This window comes from Theropithecus gelada, chromosome 11 (assembly GCF_003255815.1).
Source record: "Theropithecus gelada isolate Dixy chromosome 11, Tgel_1.0, whole genome shotgun sequence".
Lineage (NCBI taxonomy): Eukaryota > Metazoa > Chordata > Mammalia > Primates > Cercopithecidae > Theropithecus > Theropithecus gelada.
Genome location: NC_037679.1, coordinates 52440988 through 52468135, shown reverse-complemented (window position 1 = coordinate 52468135; position 27148 = coordinate 52440988). Strand labels below are relative to the sequence as shown.

The window sequence follows — 27148 nt, the reverse complement described above, 5'->3', positions numbered from 1 at the left end:
AACCCTGTTACAGTGGGAAGCTAGTGAGGTATGAGCATGGCGGGAGAGGGCCTCAGCCCCTGCAACACACACACCAGGAGTGTTGGGCAACATCGTTAACTGTTTCTGTAAAGTAATAATTGGTTACAGCTCATGCCAGGGAAATGTAGTCTCCTAACAGATAGAAAACACTTGAAACTGATCAGCAGCTTCCCCATAAGATCTCAGGAGTGAGAAGAAGTCATGCAAGATCCTGGAAGCATGCCAACCTATAAAACCCCAAGTCAAGAGGTCACGCTGCTTGCTTGGCCTTCTTCCAAGTGTACTGTCCTTCCTTCCTTTTTTTTTTTTTTTTTTTTTTTTTGAGACGGAGTCTCGCTCTGTCGCCCAGGCTGGAGTGCAGTGGCCGGATCTCAGCTCACTGCAAGCTCGCCCGGCTAGTTTTTTGTATTTTTTAGTAGAGACGGGGTTTCACCGTGTTAGCCAGGATGGTCTCGATCTCCTGACCTCGTGATCCACCCGTCTCGGCCTCCCAAAGTGCTGGGATTACAGGCTTGAGCTACCGCGCCCGGCCTGTCCTTCCTTTCTTTACTGCGTTAAAGCTTTTTAATAAACTTTCACTCTGGCACTAAAACTTGCTTCAGTCTCTCCTTCTGCCTTATGCCCTTCAAATTCTTTCTTCTGCGGTGGCAAGAACTGAGGTTGCTGCAGACCCATATGGATTAGCTACCAGTAACAATCCTATTTTCAGTTTTTTGAGGAAGATAATACTTTTCATAAAGGTATAATTTTCAGATTACAGCTACTGTGAAATAATGTACTACCGTTAGAATATTCATGTTTCCTCACCATTACTTTCCAGCAGCCTGCCAAGTTTGCGAATAAAAACTCTAGCAGATATTTTGTTACCATGGATATGAGGAGCACAGGACTTTATAGAGTAGAACCAGGCTCTGGGGACAATCTGCCACTCGCTGAATACATGAACACTCATTAAGAAAACCTAATATGGTGATTGAGAAATTGCCTCTGCCTTCTCTATTAAAATGTACACTCGTTAGTCTAGTCTGTTTTGTTTCGGGACTATACAACGTTAACTGCTGATGGTTTTCCCATGTGCTCTCAGCAGGGTCAAGTGAGATGACAAAGAAGAAAACTCCTAAATCCCAGTGAGAGCCACTGATATTTAAATAAAATAGAAACCCAAGGCTGGGCACAGTAGCTTACATTTATGATCCAAACGCTTTGCAAGGCCGAGGCAGGAGGACAGCTTGAGGCCAGGAGTTCAAGACCACCGTGGGCAACTTAGTGAGACCTCATCTCTACAAAAAAAAAAAAAAGAAAAAAACCCCAACCAAATAAACTCCCCAAACCCCAACCTTTATTTCTAACAATTACATAGGTAATGAAGCTTCACTGTAGAATAATAAAAAATATATAGATACATAAATTTAAGACAATTAAAATAATCTATAATCCCACCTACTTTTTGTTAAATTTAGATTATTTTCTAGGCATAAATATATTTAATGTGAATTTTAATTATAAAACAGAGCCATACTCTATTGTTTTGTAACTTTCCCCTCAATTAATATATTGTGCACATATTTCCATGTCATATCTGTTAAAGTATATTTAAAATTACAAAATATCCATTGATGTATATATTTATTCAATGTTTTGCTGTTAGACTCTTTTATTTGAAATTTTATCTTGCCAATATGGCAATGAATGTTTTCCTAGCTATATTTTTAAGTTCATCTTTATTTTTAATGATAAATTTAAAAAATAATATGACTGGGGGTTGAGGTGAGATGACTGCTTGAAACCATGAGTTTGGACCAGCCTGAGCAACATAGTGAGACTCCATCTATAATAATAATAATAATATGGCTTCATCAAATGGTATACGTAGATTCTTATATCTTTCCAAAAGAGAAAACATTTACATACATTTTAACATTTACAAGTATATACATTTATTATTATAAGTTCAAATAATACAAAAAGGAATAAAAAAGTTAAAATTGTTTCTGGTTCTCAAGATAATTGTTAATAATTTAATGAACATTCTTTTAGACTTTGAGTGCATACATACAAATGTGTGTGTTTATTTATAACTTAGAGAGTGGACTTTTTCATGTCATTAAATATTATTTTACAGTATCATTTTTGATGGTTTCAAACTAGTCTGCATTTGTGTTACCCAAGTCAATCCCAGTTTCTGTAGCTTTGCCAAGGAAAGCTGGCCTACCCAGAACCCCTGCCAAAAGGGCAGGGCTCCCTTCCTCTCCTGCTCCTTCTCTGTCAGCCACCAGCTGATTGGAATGAGACTAGGTATAGGACACATGCACAATCACTGGATTGTCAGGGTGCCCAGTGCAAAGTCTCTTTGCAGACTGGAAAGATCTAGACCTACAATGACCTCATTGTTAGATTTGAGCTGGGAAATAACCAGAAAGTTAAACAGTTCATAGTGGATTCACAGCTTAAAGATGCATGGGGAAATGGCAAGAGGTGCCTTGAAAGGTCATAATGTCACTGAAATGCCAGGGGTTCAGTCTAAGTCACCTTTCTCACAGCACAGAAAACCAATCACTGAGACAACCAGTATTGCCAAGGAAGAAGAATTTTTATTTGGATCTTGTTAGCTGGAGAGAGGAGAGATCAAGTCCTTCTCTTCCAACCAAATAAAATTGGGGATTGATACAGTGGTTATATAGCAGAGTATGAAGGTAGCTATGTAGGGGAAAACAGAAATCATGGAGGGGTAAGGAAACAATCATGATGGATGAGGTGTCTGGCATCTTCATTGTCTGGATGCAGTGATCTGATGAGTTTCAGTTTCTTACCTGAGAGTCAGTTTCCTGAGGAAGGAACTCAGATAAAACAATGTAAGTTTCAAGTTTTAAGGTCAAGGAGAGTCAATTTCTGTTTATTTAAAAAACCATAATCATCAGTTCTATGGGACAATTGGGCCAGTATCAATAAAAAGGTCAATCAACATTATGGGAACACAAGAAGTATAAGTAAGATAAGCCATGAGGTTGATACAAATATATACCATGAAGAGTAGTATTTTAGGGTATAGGCTTTGGAGTCAGATGAGCATTTGAATATTGATACTTCCCCTTTAATGCTATGTGACTTGGATTAATTAATCTTCTGAGCCACAGTTTCCTTATCAGTAATACATGGATAATTCTGTGTCTGTTACTGAGTTGTTGAAAGAATTTATTGAGATAATATAGGCAAAATTTTTAGCACAGTCCCAGACACATAGAAGCACTAAACAAAAACAGTTATTATTATAGCTATTTCTTCCCAAATATGCCTTATGTTTGATCCTGTACTATCTTTTGAATCTCCTGGCATATATCAATTTATGAATATGTAATGTGGGGGCCATAGGCTCTTGGCCCCCTAAAGGTTCACTGAAAATCACTAACATGAGGCAGATTGCTCAGAAGGAGAAAAGGCATACAAATTTATTTGCCGTGTATACATGAGAGCCTTCAGAATGAAGACCCAGCTACTCAATGTGGTACAGAAGCTTATAAACCATCTTGAGGTTACAGAAAGAATGGGGGCTTGGATCCTAGTAAAACAGGTTATAGAAGAGGGGGAAGGAATTCTATTAAGGGGCAATGCAGGATTAACTTGTAAATAGTTCTGTTTGGAATTGAAATGATAAAAGGGTCTGCTCAGATGGGGTTATATCTTGGTAAGAAAAAACAGTTGTTCTTGGTGGGTCTGGATCTTAGGCAGCTAAAGAAACTTCAGCTTCTTGGAGGGGTGCAGGGAAGGTCAGAGAGACCTTGACGCTTCTTCAGCTCAGGATGGCAAAATATCATATTCTTGGGTATTGGTTTTTGAGCCCCAACAGTAATCAATAATTGTATGTTGAGTTCCAGGAAGTTTTCTTGTATTTAAGTCTGGATTTTTTATTGACCAAACTTCTGAAATAGCTGAATCAATTTTCTAATCCACATTTTTTTTCTATCTTTAGCGATAAAAGGAGATTCTACCTAGACTGCTTGTTTAATTTTGGGGATATAAAACTTAAGTTTTCTTTTTTTTAAGTATCCTGAAGGCTTGAATGGTTGTAAGACTCACACAATAAAAAGGAGTATTAGCATTTAAATATCAGTTGGCAACTGAGTAGGCGGTACTCTCATAGAACTCGAGGTTTCTTACCTTTTTCTCTTAGAAAGTAAGTACTTTTCTTAGTAAGAATTTTCTCTTGCTGGAGTGGTACAAAGGGCGGTGGGTGGATTCAATTTCAGTCATGTCAACTTTCTTTCTATTTCCCTCCTCTCCCTACAGATAATTAAGGACTACGTGGTGTGTATAAATAGCTTCAGTGGAGAACATCCTCTTATCTTTGCCCCTCTCATCACCAAGCAGGGCCCCTAACTGATGTTGCAATTAGAGTACTGATTTAGCTCTGAGAGACACATTGCAAATGATCTGCTGAGGAGGATGGTATTTATATCAGTACTGACTGATGAAGACTTTGTCAACTGTACCTTTGGCAGATCATCTGATGGCATGCCCCTGGGTTAATCTACTTCTCATTATAAACGATGACCCATGATGATGTGTTTTCTGAACCACTCATCTTGCACAGAGTGCCACGATGTGGAACAGCCCTATGTAAATTCTGATAATTAAGGAAATAATCCAAAGTATAGGGGTCAACGAAAAAACTATAGAGGTCAAGACATTTGGTGAGTTACTAGGGCACAGTAATTTGATTTTGATTTGAAGGAATTCACACTTCTGTATTGCAGGTTTAATTGTCTATTTTGACATAGAGAAAGGAAATAAAAATATACTACTTATGTTTCCCATAGAAAGACTGGGCAATTTGGTCTGTGGCCATACCACTCTGAACGCACCCGATCTCGTCTGATCTTGGAGGCTAAGTACGGTTGGGCCTGGTTAGTACTTGAATGGGAGACCACATGGGAATACCAGGTGCTGTAAGAAAGATTGGGCAATTTGAAGTTCCCTTTTTTCTTTTTTTTTTTTTTTTTTTTTTTTTTTTAGACGGAGTCTCGCTCTGTCGCCCAGGCTGGAGTGCAGTGGCCGGATCTCAGCTCACTGCAAGCTCCGCCTCCCGGGTTCACGCCATTCTCCTGCCTCAGCCTCCCGAGTAGCTGGGACTACAGGCGCCCGCCACCTCGCCCGGCTAGTTTTTTGTATTTTTTTAGTAGAGACGGGGTTTCACGTGTCAGCCAGGATGGTCTCGATCTCCTGACCTCGTGATCCGCCCGTCTCGGCCTCCCAATGTGCTGGGATTACAGGCTTGAGCCACCGCGCCCGGCCATGAAGTTCCCTTTTTTCATTTCGTAGATGCTGTGAGTACTTCAAAACCACAACATATTCTCAGGTCAAGTAAGTAATATGGAATCAGAAGTGCAAAGATTGTTTTGATTATTTGACTAAAGTTAAAAGCCAGTGATTTAGTATGTCTATTAAAATAGACAAATATGCATATTATAATTGTGTATTATATTTATCACATAGCAATTATATTTTATAGAATATAACTATAATTTATATAATATTTAAAAATTTTCTCCTTTGTGAAAGTAGAAATGTAGTGGAAACAGTGATAGGGAGTTGAGCTAATTCTTATCCTCACTTTGTCCTGAATGGCTAGAAGGTTGATATTACAGTCCATTAGCATAAAGATTCATCTCTGCCCTCTTCTTTGATATGGAGTGTTGATATTTGTAATCTTTTGGGAGAGATTTGCAAACATAGTGGCATGCCCCTCCTGATCTTTTTTTACTCCTAAACAGATGACCATTTCTAAGCCTTTCCTACCTAAAAATCTTTCTATTGACCAAGTGTGCACAAGGAGTCCAGATAATATTGCAACATAGAAAATCATCACTCAGGCTGGGCATGGTGGCTTACTGGGCATGGTGGCTCACTCCTGTAATCACAGCACTTTGGGAGGCTGAGTCGGGTGGATTCCTTGAATATAGGAGTTTGAGACCAGCCTGGGCAACATGGGGAAATGCCCATTTCTACAAAAAATACAAAAATTAGTCTGTGGTGGCATGTGCCTGTAGTCCCAGTGACTCAGGAGGCTGAGGCAGGAAGATAGCTTGAACCCGGGAGGCAGAGGTTGCAGTGAGCCAAGATCACACCACCATCCTCTAGCCTGGGCCACAGAGTGAAATCCTGTCTCAACAATAACAACAACAACAAAAAACCAAGAAAAGAAAATCATTGCTCAGTACATACTGAGCCATTCCTCTGGTGTGCACAAGGGCACTTCTCTTCCTCTCCTTCCCCCAGTGTCCCCTCATCTTAGGATGCTACCTCTTCCTCTCCACTTTGGCTCCAGTGCTCAGCCAACCAGATCAGTCCTGTTGAAACTGAAGATGAGGGACATACAAGAAATCCTTATTTTTGAGAAAAGGGTAGAATGAAAATGGTACCTTCCGGTCCTGTCTCAGAGTGAAGTAGCTACCAAACTAACTTCTTTCACTAGTTTTGAGAAGTGAAGCCAACTGGACTTCCTGGGTTGAGGGGGGACTTGAAGAACTTTTCTGTCTAGTTAAAAGGATTGTAAACACACCAATCAGCACCCTGTGTCTAGCTAAAAGTTTGTAAATGCACCAATCAGCACTCTGTAAAAATGCACCAATCAGCGCTCTGTGTCTAGCTAAAGGTTTGTAAACAGACCAATCAGCACTCTGTAAAATGGACCAATCAGCGCTCTGTAAAATGGACTAATTAACAGGATGTCGGAGGGGCCAAATAAGGGAATAAAAGCTGGCCACCGGAGCCAGCAGCGGCAACCTACTCAGGTCCCCTTCCATGCTGTGGAAGCTTTGTTCTTTCACTCTTCACAGTAAATCTTGCTGCTGCTCACTCTTTGGGTCCACACTACCTTTATGAGCTGTAATACTCACTGCGAAGCTTTGCAGCTTCACTCCTGAAGTCAGCAAGACCACGAACCCACCAGGAGGAACAAACAACTCTGGATGTGCCACCTTTAAGAGCTGTAACACTCACTGCAAAGGTTTGCGGCTTCACTCCTGAAGTCAGTGAGACCGTGAACCCATCAGAAGGAAGAAACTCCAGACATATCTGAACATCTGAAGGAACAAACTCCGGACACACCATCTTTAAGAACTGTAATACCGTGAGGGTCTGCAGCTTCATTTTTGAAGTAAGCAAGACTAAGAACCCACCGGAAGGAACCAATTCTGGACACAGTTTGGCCCATTCCTTAAGACTTTTGTGCTATGTTGTTTCTTTATTTTCTGTTATCATAGACCCACTGTGTTGTTCTAACTTGGATGAAGAGATTGGAAAACTTTGGATTACTGTACAATCAAGGCCTTTCCCATCTTTTATAAATATCTGGACCCCTCCTTCCTTTGTGACTAGTGGCTCTGGGCAAAACACAATCTGTATACTCATCTCAAAAATGTCAGATGTAGCCCCTGGGAGGATAAAAAAGACAGCAGGAAATCAATATGTGCTGTAGGACAAAATAGATGAAGGACTCTCAAAGCTCAAAAATAAGAAAAACACAGACCAATTAAAAAATGGGCAAACAACTCAAAAAGAAACTTAAATATAAAAATGCCCAATAAGCATTTGAAAAGATATTCAGCATCATTAGGAAAATGCAAATTAAAACCACAAAGAGATACCACTAAACCCAAAATAGAGTGGCTTAAAAAATTTTTTTAACCCAAGTGCTGGCCAGGCACAGTGGCTCACGCCAGTAATCCCAGCACTTTGAGAGGCTGAGGCAGGCAGATCACATGAGGCCAGGAGTTTGAGACCAGCCTGGCCAACATGGTGAAACTCTGTCTCAACTGAAAATACAAAAATTAGCCGGGCATGATGGCAGGTGCCTGTATTCCCAGCTACTTGGGAGACTGAGGTGGGAGAATCACTTGAACCCAGGAGGCAGAGGTTGTAGTGCACTGAGATTGCATCATTGCACTTAGCCTGGGCAACAAAGTGAGACTGTCTCAAAAAAAAAAAAAAAAAAAAAAAAAATTCCAAGTGCTCTTGAAGATGCAGAGGAACTCTCTAATTTTTTTTTTTTTCTTTTTTCCTGAGATGGAGTCTCACTTTTATTGCCCAGGCTGGAGTGCAGTGGCCCGATTTCAGCTCACTGCAACCTCCACCGCCCAGGTTCAAGCAATTCTCCTACCTCAGTTTCCCGAGTAGCTGGGATTACAGGCATGCGCCACCATACCCAGCTAAATTTTACATTTTTCATAGAGATGGGGCTTCACCATGTTGACCAGGCTGTTCTTGAACTCCTGACCTCAAGTGATCTGCCCAACTTGGCCACCCAAAGTGCTGCGATGACAGATGTAAGCCACTGTGCCTGGCCTCTCTCTTTTTAATTTAACTATGATAGAGACAGAGCCTGCTGGTCTTGAACTCCTGGGCTCAAGTGATCCTCCTACTTTGGCCTCCCAAAGTGGTGGGATTATAAGCATGAGCCACTGTACCCAAACTGGAACTCTCTCTTTACCATTGCTGGTGGGAATGCAAAATGGTATGGACACTTTAGAAAAAGTTTGGCAGTTTCCTATAAAGTTAAAATATAGTTACCTTATGCCCCAGTAATACCAATTTTAGATGTTTATCCCAGCAAACTGCAAATAGATAGTCACATGAAAACCTGTGTGCAAATATTTATAGAAGCTTTATTTGTAAGCACCCTGTATTTGTCTGTTTTCACACTGCTGATAAAGATATACCTGAGACTGGGCAATTTACAAAAGAAAGAGGTTTAATCAACTTACAGTTCTACATGGCTGGGGAAGCCTCACAATCACAGCGGAAGGCAAAGAGGAGCAAATCACGTCTCACATGGATGGCAGCAGGCAAAGAGAGATAGAGCTTGTGCAGGGAAACTCACCTTTTTAAAACTATCGGATCTCGTGAGACTTATTCACTATCAGGAGAAAAGCATAGGAAAGACTTGCCCCCATGATTCAATTACCTCCCACTGGGTCCCTCCCACAACATGTGGGAATTCAAGATGAGATTTGGGTGGGGACAGAGCCAAACCATATCACATCCCAAACCCCAATGTCCTTCAACTGGTGAGTGGATAAACAGCCTGTAGTCCATCCAAACAATGGAACTCCACTGAGCAATAAAAAGAAACTAGCTTCTGATACATGCAACAATTGGTTGAATCTCAAATGTATTATGCTAACTGAAAGAATCCAGACTCAAATAGCTATATGCCACATGGTTTCATTTATATGATATTCTGGAAAAGGCAAAGCTGGAGGAATAGAAAACACATGGTAGTTTTCAGGGGTTGGAGGTGAGGGAAGGAGCTGACAACAAAGGGTTGTAAGGAATTTTTAGGGATAATCGAAATGCTCTATATCTTCATGTTTCTGCCTACGTGATTGTACCTGTCAGAAATTACAGAACTATACACTACAAAGGCTAAAAACTTAATACATGTAAATTACGTAGAATAGAAAACAAAATAAAAGTTATTGATAATGGCAAGTTGCTTCTTTGAGAAAACTGACAAAATAAGACACATCTCTGGTAATATTAGCCAAGGTTGCCAAAATGAAACAGGGAGAGAGGGTGGGACATATGGGACAAGGGGCCCATCCAAAGCAGCTTCTCTTCTGCTAGAACCCTAGGTTCAGGACTGTAGAGGGAAGGGGCAGTGAGTGAAGGCTGGAGAAATAACACTTGTGAGGTGAGATTAAAACATCTAAGGTCAGTTTCCCTGCTAATGAGGAGGCAAAAGGGTGATTTAACAGCAGTCTTTGAGTTTTTATGCCTCCTTGACAGTTTGATTATGGTTCAATTTAGCAAGAATGACAGCTTAAATAATCTTTAGCATATTATAATGGAGTTGCGTCTATGGAATTATATGGCTTATCTGAAAGGTAAAGCACTTGTAGTGCCTTGTAAAATGAAAATGCAGCATGCGGAGGCTTGCATTGTGAATTTTATCTCCAGATCGACTGCAAGAACAAACCAGCAATCCCGAGAGGAACCACAGACCCTCTGAAAGAAGTGAACTGCTTCTGCAGGACCCGGGAGACACCCCAAATAGTGTGACTGCCCCAACTGTGGAAGTGGGAAAGGGAGACCCTCCTCACCTGAACACACGCCCGCTGGAGAAACTGAAGGTCTGTTTGCGGGGGAAGCTTCTGACTTTACCTGGACCTGAGTCAAGTTAGAGAGCTGAGCAAAATACATGGGTAGAGGAAGCAGCAGAAAGGCCCTGGGAGCTTGCTGGGTCCCCAAACAGCCCATTCCTGCCTGACACCACAGGGATCCATCCAGAGGGTGGCCAGAGGAGCAAGGGGAAAACTCCACAGGCAGAAGGAATTCTCTAGCTGAACTTTGCAACAGTTTAAACAGGGCAAGAAGCCTCCTGGCCAGATCTAAGGGGAGGGGGTGAATCAGGTGTTCAGACTTCACAGGTAAGGGAAAAACTAAAGCTTTTTTCTGTTGCAGCTGAGAGGCAGATAACCTCGGGCAAGTTTTCAAGCCTGTCTCACCCTCCACCTGGAAACAGACTTGGGCTGTCGTGGGAGGCACGGTGGGAGTGAGACTGGTACTTTGGTTTGCATGGGAGCTGGTGAGGCCTGTGACTACCGGCTTTCTCCTGCTTTCCTGACAACCTGCATGACTCAGAAGAGGCAGCCATAATCCTCCTAGGTACACAGCTCCAGTGACCTGGGAATCTCACCCCCATCCCCCACAGCAGCCGCAGCAAGACCCGCCCAAGGAGAGTCCAGCCTCAGACACACCTAGCCCTGCCCCCACCTGATGGTCCTTCCCTATCCACCCTGGTAGTGGAAGACAAAGGGCATATAATATTGGCAGTTCAAGGGCCTCAGCCACTGCTGGTCCCTCTCCATACTACTACAACTGATGCTTTCTGGAAAGTGCCACCTCCTGACAGGAGGCCAACCAGCACAAAAATAGAGCATTAAACCACAAAGCTAAGGACCTTCATGGAGTTCATTGCACTCTCCGTCACCTCCACTGGAACAGGCGCTGGTATCTACAGTTAAGTGACCCACAGATGGCTCACATCATAGGACTCTGTGCAGAAAACTCCCAGTACCAGCCCAGAGCCGGGTAGACTCACTGGGTGGCTAGACCCAGCAGAGAGACAACAATCACTGCAGTTCAGCTCACAGGAAGCCACATCCATAGGAAAAGGGGGAGAGTACTACATAAAGGGAACATCCCATGGGACAAAAGAATCTGAACAACAGCCTTCAGTCCTAGATCTTCCTTCTGACACAGCCTACCAAAATGAGAAGGAACCAGAAAACCAACTCTAGTGATATGACAAAACAAGGATCTTCGACACCGCTGCCCCCAAATCATACTACTTCACCAGCAATGGGTCCAACCAAGAAGAAATTCCTGATTTACCTAAAAAATAATTCAGGAGGTTAGTTATTAAGCTGATCAGGGAAGGACTGGAGAAAGGCAAAGCCTGATGCAAGGAAATTAAAAAAAAAAAAAAAGATTCAGGAAATGAAGGAAGAAATATTCATGGAAATAGATAGCTTAAAGAAAAAACAATAACAAAATCAGGAAACTTGGGACCCACTTTTAGAAATGTGAAATGCGCTGGGCGCGGTGGCTCAAGCCTGTAATCCCAGCACTTTGGGAGGCTGAGATGGGCGGATCACGAGGTCAGGAGATCGAGACCATCCTGGCTAACACGGTGAAACCCCATCTCTACTAAAAAATACAAAAAACTAGCCGGGCGAGGTGGCGGGCGCCTGTAGTCCCAGCTACTCAGGAGGCTGAGGCAGGAGAATGGCGTAAACCCGGGAGGTGGAGCTTGCAGTGAGCTGAGATCCGGCCACTGCACCCCAGCCTGGGCGACAGAGCCAGACTCTGTCTCAAAAAAAAAAAAAAAAAAAAATGTGAAATGCTCTGGAATGTCTCAGCAACAGAATTGAACAAGTAGAAGAAAGAAATTCAGAGCTCAAAAACAAGGTCTTTGAATTAACCCAATCCAACAAAGAAAAAAGAATAAGAAAATATGGACAAAGCCTCCAAGAAGTCTGGGATTTTGTTAAATGAACAAAACTAAAAATGATCGGTGTTCCTGAGGAAGAAGAGAATTCTAAAAGCCTGGAAAACATGTTTGGGGGAATAATCGAGGAAAACTTCCCCTGCCTTGCTAGAGATCTAGACATGCAAATACAAGAAGCACAAAGAACAACTGGGAAATTCATCGCAAAAAGATCTTTGCCTAGGCACATTGTTATCAGCTTATTCAAAGTTAAGATAAAGGAAAGAATCTTAAGAGCTGTGAGACAGAAGCACTAGGTAACCTATAAAGGAAAATCTATCAGATTAACATCAGATCTCTGAGCAGAAACCCTCCAAGCCAGTAGGAGTTGGGGACCGATCTAGCAGAAGAAAGGAAACAACAAAGACCAGAGCAGAACGAAATGAAATAGAAACAAACAAAAACAAAAATAGAAAAGAAAAATGAAACAAAACCTGGTTCTTTGAAAAGGTAAATAAATTGATAGATCATTAGCAAGATTAACCAATAAAAGAAGAGAGAAAATCCAAATAACCTCACTAATAAATGAAACAGGAGATTTTACAACTGACACCACTGAAATACAAAAGATCATTCAAGGCTACTATGAATTAACCAGAAAAACCTAGAAGAGATGGATAAGTTTCTGGAAAAATAATACAACCCTCTAAGCTTAAATCAGGAAGAATTAGTTACCCTGAACAGGCCAATAACAAGCAACAAGTCCAGGACAAGACAGATTCACAGCAGAATTCTACCAGACATTCAAAGAAGAATTGGTACCAATTCTTTTGACACTATTCCACAAGATAGAGAAAGAAGGAACCCTCCCTAATTCATTCTATGAAGCCAGCATCATCCTAATACCAAAACCAGGAGAGGACATAACCAAAAAAGAAAACTACAGACCTATATCCTTGATGAACATAGATGCTAAAATCCTTATCAAAATACTAGCTAACCGAATCCAACAACATATCAAAAAGGTAATCCACCATGATCAAGTGGGTTTCATACCGGGGATGCAGGGATGGTTTAACATACCCAAGTCAATAAATGTGATACACATAAACAGAATTAAAAACAAAAATCACATGATCATCTCAGTAGATGCAGAAAAAGCATTCAACAAAATCCAGCATCCCTTTATGACTAAAACTCTCAGCAAAATTGGCATACAAGGGACATACCTTAATGCAATAAAAGCCGTCTATGACAAACCCACAGCCAACATAATACTGAATGGGGAAAGGTTGAAAGCATTCCCTCTGAAAACTGGAAAAAGACAAGGATGCCCACCCTCACCACTCCTCTTCGACATACTACTGGAAGTCCTAGCCAGAGCAATCGGAAAAGAGAAAGAAATAAAGGGCATCCAAATCAGTACAGAGGAAGTCAAACTGTCACTGTTTGCTGACAATATGATTGTTTACCTTGAAAATCCTTAGGACTTCTCTAGAAAGCTCCTAGAAGTGTTAAAAGAATTCAGCAAAGTTTCCAGATACAAGTTTAATGTACACAAATTGGTAGCTGTTCTATGCACCAACAGCAACCAAGCAGAGAATCAAATCCAGAACTCAACCCCTTTTACAATAGCTGCAAAAAATAAAATAAAATACTTAGGGATATACCTAACAAAGGAGTCAAAAGAACTCTACAAGGAAAACTATAAAACACTCCTGAAAGAAACCATAGACGACACAAACAAATGGAAACACATCCCATGCTCGTGGGTGGATAGAATCAATATTGTGAAAATGACCATACTGTCAAAAGCAATCTACATACTGCCAAAAGCAATCAACGCAATCTCCATCAGAATACCACCATCATTGTTCACAGAATTAGAAAAAACAATTCTAAAATTCATATGGAACCAAAAAAGAGCATGCATAGCCAAAGCAAGACTAAGTAAAAAGAACAAATCTGGAGGCATCACACTTCCTGATTTCAAATTATACTCTAAGGCCATGGTCACCAAAATAGTGTGGTACTGGTATAAAAATAGACACATAGACCAATGGAACAGGATACAGAACCCAGAATAAACCCAAATACTTACAGTCAACCAATGTTTGACAAAGCAAACAAAAATGTAACGTGGGGAAAGGACACCCTTTTCAACAAATGGTGCTGAGATAATTGGCTAGCCACATGTAGGAGAATAAAACTGGATCTCATATCTCACCTTATACAAAAATCAACTCAAGATGGACTAAGGACTTAAATCTAAGACCTGAAACTATAAAAATTCTAGAAGATAACATTGGAAAATCCCTTCGAAAGATTGGTTTAGGCAAGGATTTCATGACCAAGAACCCAAAAGCAAATGCAATAAAAACAAAGATAAATAGCTGGGACCTAATTAAACTAAAGAGCTCTGCACAGCAAAAGGAACAGCCAGCAGAGTAAATGGACAACCCACAGAGTGGGAGAAAATCTTCACAGTCTATACGTCTGACAAAGGACTAATATCCAGAATCTACAATGAATCCAAACAAATCAGTAAGAAAAAACAAACAATCCTATCAAAATGGGCTAAGGGCATGAATAGACAATTCTCAAAAGAAGATATACAAATGGCCAACAAATATATGAAAAAATGGCCAACATCACTAATGATCAGGCAAATGCAAATCAAAACCACAGTGCGATACCACCTTACTGCTGCAAGAAAGGCCATAATCAAACAATCAAAAAACAGTAGATGTTGGCATGGATGTGGTGAACAGGGAACACTTCTACACTACTGGTGGGAATGTAAACTAGTACAACCACTATGGAAAACAGTGTGGAGATTCCTTAAAGAACTAAAACTAGAACTACCATTTGATCCAGCAATCCCACTACTGGGTATCTACCCAGAGGAAAAGAAGTCATTATTCGGAAAACATGCTTGCACACGCATGTTTATAGCAGCACAATTCACAATTGCAAAATTGTGGAACCAACCCAAATGCCCATCAATCAATGAGTGGATAAAGAAACTGTGGTATGTGTGTGTATATATATATATACACACAAATACTATATATACTATATATACACACACACACACACACACGAATACCATACAGCAATAAAAAGGAATGAATTAACAGCATTTGCAGTGACCTGGATGAGATTGGAGACTATTATTGGAGACCATTATTTTAAGCGATGTAACTCAGGAATGGAAAACCAAACATCATATGTTCTTACTGATATGTGGGAGCTAAGCTATGAGGATGCAAATGCATAAGAATGATAAAATGGACTTTGGGGACTTGGAAGGAAGGGCTGGTGGGCGGCGAGGGATAAAAGACTACAAATATGATGCAGTGTATACTGCTTGGGTGATGGGTGCACCAAAAATCTCACGAATCACCACTAAAGAACTTACTCATGTAACCAAATACCACCTGTACCCCAATAAATTATGGAAAAATTAAAAAAGGAGGAAAAACAGTAAAATGAAATGAAAATGTGTCCGGAGTATACTTAATAGCCATATAGTTTCCGGCCACTTTGTCCTTATCTATAAAACAGGCACAGTTTTATCTGCTTCATAATTTCGTAGGGAGGTGTCAAGTCAGATTGCCTGTAAAAAGTGCCCAGCCTCTTTTATGTTTCCATCCCCCTCTTCTCTCAACTCATTCTCCTTTTTTTTTTTTTTTCTTTTACTGAGGGCTGCGAGCATTGACATTTTTAAGGCAATAGTATTTTAAAAAACAAACTATTCATTATGTGGAAATGCTGGATACTGTTCTAAGTTCCAAAGTTTATTGACCCATTTAATTGTCACACCAATCCTATAAGGGAGGTATTATTATTACCTCCATGTTACAGACTTAGACACTGAAGAACAAGCAAGGGTAGTTGAATTGCTAAGGACGTTGCAACTGTTTCTTCTTATTGAAAATAAAATAATGTTTTTCGTGGGTTTCACTCTCTCTTTTTAGCACTTCTTTCCTCTTAGCAGCACACTTCCATTTATGTTACCTTTTATACTTGCAAAGCACTTTCATATTTTATTTGCAACCATGGGGATTTTGATGAACTAGTAGTAATGCATACGTGTTGCTGAAGTTGAATGATGACCATTTCTAGAAAGTTAAGTGCTGCTATTCTGAGTTCCATATTATTTTTATTTTTATTTTTGAGACAGGGTCTCACTCTGTCACCCATGCTGGAGTGCAGTGGCACGATCACAGCTCACGGCAACCTCCACCTCCTCCTCCCTTCAAATAAGTCTTGAACACTGAGAATTAAAAAACAAACAAAAAAAAAACCCAAAACACACGCCCTGTTAGCTGTGTATCTTTAAGTAATGGAGGGTGCCTTGTCCCAGATGGACACATTTCATTGACCACTATGCCATCACATGGCTACACTTGCTGCAAGTAAGGCTGAGAACTGCAGTCAGAGTACAGGAGGAAAGGGCAAAAGGATGAGTGATCAGGCAGCTTTGATATGTTCTCTGTGTTGGCCGTTCTTGTCTTGCTATAAAGGAATACCTGAGACTGGATAATTTATAAAGAAAAGAGGTTTAGTTTGCTCATGGTTCTGCAGGCTGTACAAGCATTGCGCCAGCTTCTGCTCAGCTTGTGGGGAGGCCTCAGGGTGCTTTCAGTCATGGCACAAAGTGGAGTGCGAGCAGGCACGTCGCATGGTGAGAGCAGGAGTAAGAGAGAGGGAGGGAAGGTGCTACACACTTTTAAACAAACAGCTGTCGTGAGAACTCACTCAGTATCACGAGGACTGCACCAAGATATAAGGGATCTGTGCCTATGACCCAATTATCTCCCTGTAAGCCCTGCCTCCAACATTGGGAATTACATTTCAATTTGAGATTTGGGCAGGAAAAACATCCAAATCATGTCAGTGTCCTTTGATTAAATATAAGTTTTAAACTTAATGTAGTCATATGTGTCATTTCGGTTTTTTGTGTTTTTTTTTTGAGACAGGGTTTTACTCTATCACCCAGGCTGGAGTGCAGTTGCACGATCACGGCTCACCGCAGTCTTGACCTCCCAGGCTCAAGTGATCCTCCTGTATCAGCCTCGAGAGTGGCTGGGACTATCGGTGTGTGCCAGCAAGCCTGGCTAATTTGTTTTTATTTTTATTTATTTGTATTTTTGAGACGGAGTTTTGCTTTTGTTGCCCAGGCTGGAGTGCAATGGCATCATCTCAACTCACTGCAATCTCCACCTCCTGGGTTCAAGTGATTCTCCTGCCTCAGCCTCCCAAACTGGAACTACAGGCATACACCACCATGCCTGGCTAATTTTGTATTTTTAGTAGAGAGTGGGTTTCACCATGTTGATCAGGCTGGTCTCAAACTCCTGCCTCGGTCTTCCAAAGTGCTGGGATTACAGGCACAAGCCACCACACCTGGCCATTTTTTTTTTTTTGTATTTTTTGTAGAGATGGAGTTTTGCCATGTTGCCAGGCTAGTCTCCAACTCCTGAGCTCAAGCAACCCACCAGTCTTGGCCTCCCAAAGTGCTGAAATGACCAGCATGAGCCATCCTGCTGAGCTACAGATTTTTCTTTATATGTTGCACATTTGATGTCTTATTTGAAAAATCATTCTTTATCCTAAGGACATGAGGATGCTATGCTATATTCTATTCTTAAAGTTTTCAAGTTTTGACTTCCACATTTAAGTCTTTAATCTACCTGTCATCAACCTTGGTGTATCATATGAAGCAGGGGTTTTATTTTTTCTCTTCGTGTCTCATACTCTGGAATTTCATGATGCTGTTTTTTTGGTATAGGTTTTTCTTCTGTGCTAAGTTCTCTCGATCTGAAGATTTGTGTTCTTCAAACCTTGGGAAAAGTTCTTTATTTGATTATTTTATCCCCTTCATTTTCTCTTTCAGGAACCCCTATCAAATGTTTGAGATCTTGGATCAATCCCTTACATATTTATCTTTTCTTTCACATTATCAGTTTATTATTATTATCACAGTTCACTGCAGACTTGACCTCCTGGGTTCAAGCGGTCCCCTCACCTCAGTCTCCTGAGTAGCTGGGACTACAGGTGCACATCACCACTCCCAACTAATTTTTGAATTTTTTGTACAGACAGGATCTCACTATGTTAGCCCAGGCTGACCTCAAACTCCTGGGCTCAAGCTGTCCTCCTGCCTTGGCCTCCCAAAGTGCCGGGATTACAGGAGTGAGCCACTGTGCCTGGCCCAATCATTTGTTTTATATATCAGTTGATATATGTATTTATTTGTAATCAATTTAATAGTAATCATTATTATTTCATGCCACATATTCTGAGACCAATATTGCCAAAGGCCATTCAAATAAAATTGATAGTTTCTTCTTGGCTGATGGTGACAACAAGATTGCAAGCCGATAGCTGTTCTGATGGACATGCTTCTCGCCTCTTTGGAAACTTCATAGCAGAGTCTGGACACACAACCAGTCTGTGTAATTCCAGTCCATTGTTTGTGTACTTATGAAACCTTCATCAGGTGTTGCCTCTATGCAGAGGGGAAGAGCATGTCTAGGGATGGGCAGCAGGAACTGAGCCCAGGAGGCTGCAAAGTATGAAGTTGGGCTCAACTTCTGCCATCACTCCTTCTTTCCATCCCTCATTGGGCACTTTCCAGCCTCATCTGCCAGATGTCTCTAGTGTCAAGAGTGCTGTACTATAGCCCAGAGCATGGAATGGGGAAGAAAAATGGGTTAGGGGAGACAGGCTCTTGATGCCACTGACTGTTAAGGGAGGGGAACAGGATTGGCTAATATGTATATATATGTGTGTGTGTGTGTGTGTGTGTGTGAGTGCTTTTTAATTTGTCCTCTAACTGTTCTTTATTTTAATTTATTTTTAATTTATCTTTATTTTTAATTTATCCTCTAACTGTTCATTATTTTAACAAATTAAAAATCATGAATTTTCAATTTGAGCAATTTTATTTTTAATGCTCCCCAAACTCTCTTGTTCTCTATTGTTTTTTTTTTTTTTTTTTTTTTTTTGTCCCCATAACATTTTGATGTTATTTTATAGGTGCAGTATCTTCCCTAATCTTTCAGGGGCTTCAGGTTCTCTTCAGTGTCTTATTTTCTTTGTTTCTGATGAGATACCTGCTTTTCTTGGTGTCTCTCTATTATCAAAGGTCTGGTCACCCTTAGCTCTTCATGCATAATGATGTGTGAGCTGCTGGAGAGTGGAGTGGGGATGCTTCAGACCTCGGTGGGGCTAACTTTCTGAGGGTAGTTGTTTTAGGACGATTGGCAGCAGGGAGTTGGCTGCAATACTTGGAAAATTCTCTTTTCCTTCTTTTTAAATTAAGGAGCTGAATGCTTTGTGAACTGAGAAATTTCTGAATGCTATCCTATGGAGGTCTGTATTAGTCCATTCTCATGCTGCTATAAAGAACTGCCCGAGACTGGGTAATTTATAAAGGGAGGAGGCTTAATTGACTCACAGTTCCACATGGCTGGAAAGGCCTCAGGAAACTTAAAATCGTGGCGGAAGGCAAAGGGGAAGCAAGGTACCTTCTTCACAAGGCGGCAGGAAGAAGTGCCAAGCGAAATGGGAAGAGCCCCTTATAAAACCATCAGATCTGAGAACTCACTCACTAGCATGAGAACAGCATGGGGGAAACTGCTCTCATGATTCAATGACCTCCACCTGGTCTTTCCCTTGACACGTGGGAATTATGGGGATTATAGGAATTATAATCCAAGATGAGATTTGGGTGGGGACACAAAGCCTAACCATATCAACGTCTTTTCTCTGGAGCCATTCAGTTTCTCCAAATAAGAAACCTCATAATTCCTGTCTGGGTCTGGCTACCAGGAAACTGTGTACAGGGATGTTTTGGTGCATTATATTCATTGATTAACTGTTCTAAATACAGACCTTTTCGGTCAATCCCACTTTGCTGTACTAATGATAAAAATGGCAAACTCTTAAATATTGCTTAATCTATGTCAGGCACTAATCTAACTGCTTTACACTGCTTACCTCATTTAATCCTCCCAACAACCCTGTGAGGTAGATGTTATTACCATCTTAGTTTTACAGAAGAGGAATCTGAGGCATAGGGAGATTAAGTAACTAGCCTGAGATCACCCAGCTTGTAAACTGTAAAGCCAGGATTTTCACCCAGGCCCCTTAACTGACTATAGGGCCTATGGAATGCTGCCTCCTTGATGGAAAAATCACGTCAGGAAGAATCACATAGGCTGGGATTTGGGCCTTGTTATTTCTGAGGGTTCAACAAGATCGCAAGCCCCAAGAAGGCAGAGATTTTTTCTGTTTTACTCACACTGTACATCCAAATCCTAGCACAGTTCAAATGTCTGTAATCCTAGCACTTTTGGAGGCTGAAGCAGGTAGGTAGCTTGAGGCCAGGAGTTCGAGATCAGACAGGGCAACATGGTGAAACCCTATCTGTACAAAAAATACAAAAATTAGCTGGGTGTGGTGGCACAGGCCTGTAGTCCCAGGTACTCAGGAGGCTGAGGTGGGAGGATTGCTTAAGCCCAGGAGGTCGAGGCTGGGGTGAGCCATGATTGTGCCACTGCATTCCAGCCTGAGCAATAGAATGAGACTCTGTCAAAAACAAACAAACAAAACACTTTGTGTTTTTTTAATTGGAATTTTTATTGATTTTTCCTTAGATGTGGTTATTTTTAAAGTTCCTATCTTTAAGAGATGCAAATGTATGCAAAATCAGATCATTTATAGACCAAATGGTGTAATACCTGAGATTTACCTCAAAATCAGAGATAGAGATGAATGACATTGGCCATGATTGGATACTTGTTAAGGGTGGGTAGTGGGGGTTTTAAAATTTTTAAATAATAAGATGTTACCGCCCCCCAAAAAAAAAGAAAAAGAAAAAAAAAAAAGAAAGGATCTCTGATTGCAACTGTATGGAGACTGTGTTTTAGAGGGACAAAGAGCAGGCAGACCAGTTCAGAAAAGCAGAATCTATCTGAGATATGGCGATGGGCAGGATTAGGTTGGTTGTAGTATAGACAGGAGAAGTGAATGGATTTGGGATACATTTTGTATCTGGAGCCAACAAGACATACTGATAGATGAGTGGGGCGAGGAGGCAAGAGAGGTCTATGATAACCCTTCACTTTTCAGCTTGGTAACTAGCTGGATTAAGATGTTACTGACCAAGACAGGGAAGATATAGGAAGAGTAAGTTGGGGAATAGAGGAAGAAAAGTTCTCTTTTGGCCATGTTCAGCTTCACATGCCTATTAGACATTCACGAGGAAATGTGAGGTTGGCAAGTCTGGCGTCGTGCACAGAGGACTGGGGTATCAGACACCTCTCATGAGCTACTCCAGGTGCTGTCAGGCTCACATGCCTCAGGGGCCTTGCAGATTTGTTCTGCCTCTGTGGCTGGCTCTGTGTTGCTCCCACTGGCCTTTTGTGGGTGTCACTTTCCATCTCGGGGATTTCTTATTGATGACAGAAACGTGCTCAATGCCTCTGTAGAAGCAACTGGGAAGTGAGGAGGAGTTAACACTGTATGGAGTAAACTTTTGACCATTGGGGAATGGGAGCTGGTGGATAAATTCCTCCCTTTTCCTCTCCTTGGACAGCCAGTGCTCAGATGCAGTCGTTCTTGTGGTCTCTTGCATGGAGGTCCTGGGACATGGAGTAACTGGCCATGCATGATCCTAAGAGAAAGCCAGCTCAGGGATGCAACATTGTGTTTGCTTTCCTTCCTTTCCTGCCTCACTCTCCCTCCCCTCAATATTTGGAGAACAAGAGAAGATGGACACAGTAAAGGTGATGGAGAAGGAGGCAGAAAAGGAGAAGGAAGGCCAAGAGAAGGGAGTGTCATGCAAATCTTGCATGGGAGACAATGCTCATCATTTTGCCAAATGCTGCAGGCCATCAAAGTCAGAAAAGACTAACGTGTGATCCTTAGATTAGGCAAACATCGAAGCCATTAGTAACCTTGATGAGACCAGTCTTCGTGGGGTCGTGAAAGTTGGTCATATGAATTGGGCCATTCTTGTCATACTCAACTAAACAGAGTCAAGGGGTCTGGGGAAAAGCACCCAGGATACCTCACATTGCTCTAGAAATGTTCCTTTCTGCAAGTCCAGCAGCTGAAACTGCTGGTTGTAACCTCGAAACCAGTTTTATCTATAGCTGCTGACATAACTTGCTGCAATTCTAGGACTAACTTTGCCCACCACCCTCGCCCACCAATTGGAGCTTGCCAGCTCCCCACATCTTTGCTAATCGCAATGAATTTTCTTTCAGGACCACACATAACGATCCTCTCTCGTTTTTATAAAACCCCAACCTTCTATTGTTCTTTGGATATACCAAAAACCACCCGGACTGTGTGTACACCCCACATTGGAATCCTTTCTTGCCAAAGAAAACATTACTTGTAGAGATTTGTCTCTGTATTTTAATTTTGACTTCAACAAGGTGATTGGGAAAGAAGCTTGGCTAAAGTGGACTGAAGAGAGAATAGAAAATTTTTTAAAATGTGGAGGTGGTAAATAGAGACAACTCTTTGCTTTGAAGAGGAGCAGAAAAATGAAGTGTGGGCTAGAAGAAAATGTGTGGAAAAGGGAGGTTGGGTTTGTGTATGTTTCTGTTTGTTTGTTCGTTTTAAGATGGAGTCTCTCTCTCTCACCCAGTCTGGAGTGCGGTGGTGCGATCTTGGCTCACTGCAACCTCTGCCTCTTGGGTTCAAGTGATTCCCCTGCCTCAGCCTCCTGAGTAGCTGGGATTACAGGCTTGTGCCACCACACCCGGCTAATTTTTGTATTTTTAGTAGAGATGGAGTTTCATCGTATTGGCCAGGCTGGTCTCTAACTCCTGGCCTCAAGTGATCCACCCGCCTCAGCCTCCCAAACTGCTGGGATTACAGGCGTGAGCCATGACACCCAGTTGGAGGTTGTTTGTTTTTAGAAGATGGGCAGTATTACTCTACGTTCATGGGAATAATCCACGAGGGGGCATAATTATGACAGAGGAGTCCAGGAAAAGGCAATAAGGAATACAATTCAGGACTCAAAGGAAGGGTAGGGCAGGCATGGGAGGGCTGGGGTTTGAAGAGAGGAGAATGTTCATTTTGGAAATGGGGAGACAAATGTACTAGAGATGTGTGGTAGATTCACTGGGTGGTGTTGAGACGGGGCTGTGACGGGTCCACCCGGGCTCGTGTCTGTCTCTCATCTCATCTCTCACTCAGGCTGCTTTATTCTGCTCACCCAAGACTGGCGTTTCCTCCTGGCTTTTCTACTGCTGTAAGTTCGAGAATCTTCAAGAGTGGGAATTCCTGAATTCCAGTCTCTAGGAGAGAATCTGGGAAAGATGCCCCGACAGGCCTCTACTCTTGGTGCTGTCAGCTTTGTCAGGGAAGTGGGGTCGGGAGTGGGGTGCAGTTGTGAAAGAATGGGGCACCGATAAGGCAGGTGCTTCCAAGAGGTGTTTACGAGTGCGACCATAACCTTCCTCACCTTCTGCAGGTCCTGCTCATTAGAAGGTCCAGGAGAACAGATTGGATGCATTTGGCTAAGCTCATTTTCTCCCCTTGAGGACATCCTTGCTATAGCCATAGTGATCCTAGTCAGACTGTGTTCTGATTTTTACTTTAGAACATTTCCTCTCTATAGCTGCAGGGAAACATCTTCTTTTATTAAGCTCAATCATTTTAAAGAGTTTGTGTAGGAGGAATAACAAATAGAGACAGTGCGTGCGTTTTCTTCCTGTGAGTGGTACGTTGGCTCCTGATTCTTTCTGAATGCTGGAGGACCAACACCTTTCTGTGGGGGAGGAGTTTTGTGCAGTGATTTGCTCGTTGGAGCAGATGAGTCAATGGCCCATTAGGGCAATGTGCTGGGCAGTCTGTTGGGGTTGTGCCCCTGGCAGCATGGGGGCAGAGGAGTTCAGAGCTTAGTGAGTCAGTGTTCTGGCCTTTACTAGCAAGCGTCTGGCTACTGTGGCATCTGGGGTTGCCTTGTTATTCCTATCTTTGTTAGGAACTCAGACTTGAAGTCAGATGTGGTTCAGATTCTCTTTCTGCCATCTGCTATCAGAGTGGTCACAGGACATTACTGATGCACACCTTCCTTCTGGGGTTCTTGGGAAGAGTAAATGAGATTGGGTGTGTAGAGCATTCAGCAAGGTGCCTGGCACAAACTAGACCTGGCACAAACAATAATGGTTAGCATTTGTAGAAGGACCTGTTGGCATAAAATGGGGTAATCAGATGTCCAGTGTAATGTATGCTCTAGAGAGAGAAGGAAAAGCCATTTAGGAAATGAGGTAAGACCAGGACTGGGGAATAGAGGAGTATCACACGGAACATGGAATTATGGAACTTTAGTTATGGAGGGAGATTTTGGTTCACATCTTAAATTAGCTGCATGGGTCCTTGGGGAAGTTACATTGTTAAGCCTCTCTTTCCCGCCTAGGAAATGGGAATAATAATGTTTACCTCATGAGGTTTTTGTAAGGAACAGATTAATAAACCACTAAGCACAAGGCCTGACATATAGTAGATAGTCATTAGAGAGAAGCTCTGATCTTTAATAATAGCAGATGGGCGTCACCACTCCCATAATAGAGGCAGTGTAGCTGAGTGGGGAAGAGTGGCCTCCGCATTCCTGAAATTGCACCAAGTTAGTAATTATCCACTTTGCAAGAGCAGAGGTTGACTCTGCCCAAATCTCAGTCCTGATGATTCAACAAAGGTTGCTAGATTTGGCATAACAAAGGCCCCTTTCAAACGTATACAAGTTATGAATAATCTTGGACACTAATCTTGGGCACTCCACTTTTTCATTTTGCTTGGGACATCTCACCCTGCTATGAAGAGCTGTATACTTACTAAATTCTAATTTTCAAAAATGATTTTTTTTTTTAAACCTCTTTGAATCTGATCACTCAGGCTTGGTAAAATCCTTGTCCTTGAGTTTATTCAAAGTTCATGGGAACAGCATCTCATTGTATCATTCTTGCCAAAATTGCTTAAGCAGAATTGAATCACAAGGAAACAATCAGATAAAACCAGATTAGGGCACATTCTGTAAGACAACGGCCCTAAACTCTTCAAAAAACTTGAAAGACAGAGCAAAACCAAAAAGGCAGGGCTGGAGGTAGGTAGAATTAGATTGAAAGAGACTAAATGTACATGATAACTAAATGCAATGCACGAACCTTGAATGAATACAGATAGGCACTCCCCTAAAACACCTGACTGTAAAATACATTATAGGACAACTGGGGAAACGTGATTATGGACTCTTTATTAGATAATGTTATTGAATCAATGGAAAGTTTCTTGGGTATGACAATGATATTATAACTATGTAGGAAAATATCCCTGGTTTTTTAGGACAAATAAGAGTAAGTATTTAAGGGTATAGCATCATGATTTCTGCAACTTACTTTCAAATGGTTCAATAACACACATACACACACATACACACACATACACACACACACACTGGGTGTGTGGCATAGGCCTGCAGTCTTAGCTATTCAGGAGGCTGAGGATCATGGATCTTTTGAGCTCAGGAGTTTGGGACTGTGGTGAGCCATGCTTGGGGCTCTGAATTGCCACTAGAATCCAGCCTGGGCAATATAGCAAGACCCTGTTTCTGTATTTATAAGCACACAAATACAGATATGGAAAGAGGTAGAAAATGTTCTTTGGGACATGACAAATGTTAACAACTGATTAATCTTTGTGAAAGGTTTATGGATGTTCATTGAACTGTGCTTTCAACTTTTCCGTAGGCTTGAAAATTTTCAAAATAAAAAGTTGGGGTTGGGGAAAATCTTCATGGGAAAAAACTAGCTAACCAATCTGCATGTCATTGTCTTGCAAACATTCTGTTCAGTGAGGAGCCCTTGATGCAAACTCAGAAAGACACTGGGGTGCTGTTCTCCTTTTGAGACGAATGGCTCCCACCACCTATAAAAGGTAGTGGGGTATTTAAACTCTTGGCCAATTCTCATGTTGGGGAATCCTCAGTTCTTTACAATCCTGCAGCTGAAAGGCTGGATTGAGAGGGAGCTGTGGAAGGAGGGCTTGCTCACAAAAGGAAACAGTAACATGAACATGTATTTGAGAGAGCAAGCATTTAGAAAACCTTAAGGAAGTCAAAGTCCCTTGTGCCTGTTAAGCATCTGTGCATACTTAGTAAGAATCCTGTCTGCCTATGTGATGAAGAATCAAAATGCTAGGGTAAAAAGCGTCCTGAAATTTTCACCTGGAATTTCTGGGGAGAAATTTATTTTTAGGCTTCATATTACATTAATTATATATCTCAGGGAGAAGGGATTTCTTTTCAAGAATGGATTTATTAAAGACACATGGATCCAGGGGTCATTCCACTTGGAGCGTAATTACCATGTTCTAAAGCAGTTTGAGTTCTTAATGACTTGACTCCTTCATAGCCACTGGTGTCAAATTTAAAACCAACCACACAAAATGCTGGGGGCAAAAAGTAGTCCAGTAAACAAACTTATTAATAGAAATGAAATCCCACAGGGAACACAGACACACACAAGTCAGTGGGATATTAAATTCCTGTGATAAGTTAACACGGATTAAGCAAAACTTTTTATAGTGCAAGTTCTTAGTATCAAATTTTGAAGCACAGCAACATCTAATAATATAATTATTTATATTAACCATTTCTAATAGGTGGCAAATAATTCTAAAAAGGTATGTTGAAGGAAAAACATTAATTCACTCAGTAAATAATTATTGGACACCTATTCTGTTCCCAATTTAGGAATAAACATACCTTCTTGGAGTCTTCTCTCCACTGGCAAGGTAAACTTACACAAATCATTACGTGATGAATTCCAATAGCAGTGAGTGACATAAAAGAGTAGTTTGTAGATCTGACCACCTGGGATGGTGTAGATTTTGTAAACTTTAGTAATTACAAAACATTGTCATCAAAGTTTGAAGTATCTTTTTAATATATTTCAAGTTTTTTCCGGATTTTTTGTTGTTGTTGTACAATGGTTATGTGGAGATTTAAGTAAATTTCTGAGATCACTCCTTAAATACTGATGGTTGGAACTTTTATATTCTTTTTTAGGTCACCCAACTCAAAATTCCCAGACAGGATGAACAACAAGA

The 27148-nt window shown here is 41.4% G+C and overlaps 1 pseudogene; it reads left to right on the top strand.

Moving 5' to 3' along the window:
• Nucleotides 1-4852: 4852 nt before the first annotated feature.
• On the top strand, nt 4853-4971 carry LOC112635599 (annotated as a pseudogene).
• Nucleotides 4972-27148: the final 22177 nt, after the last annotated feature.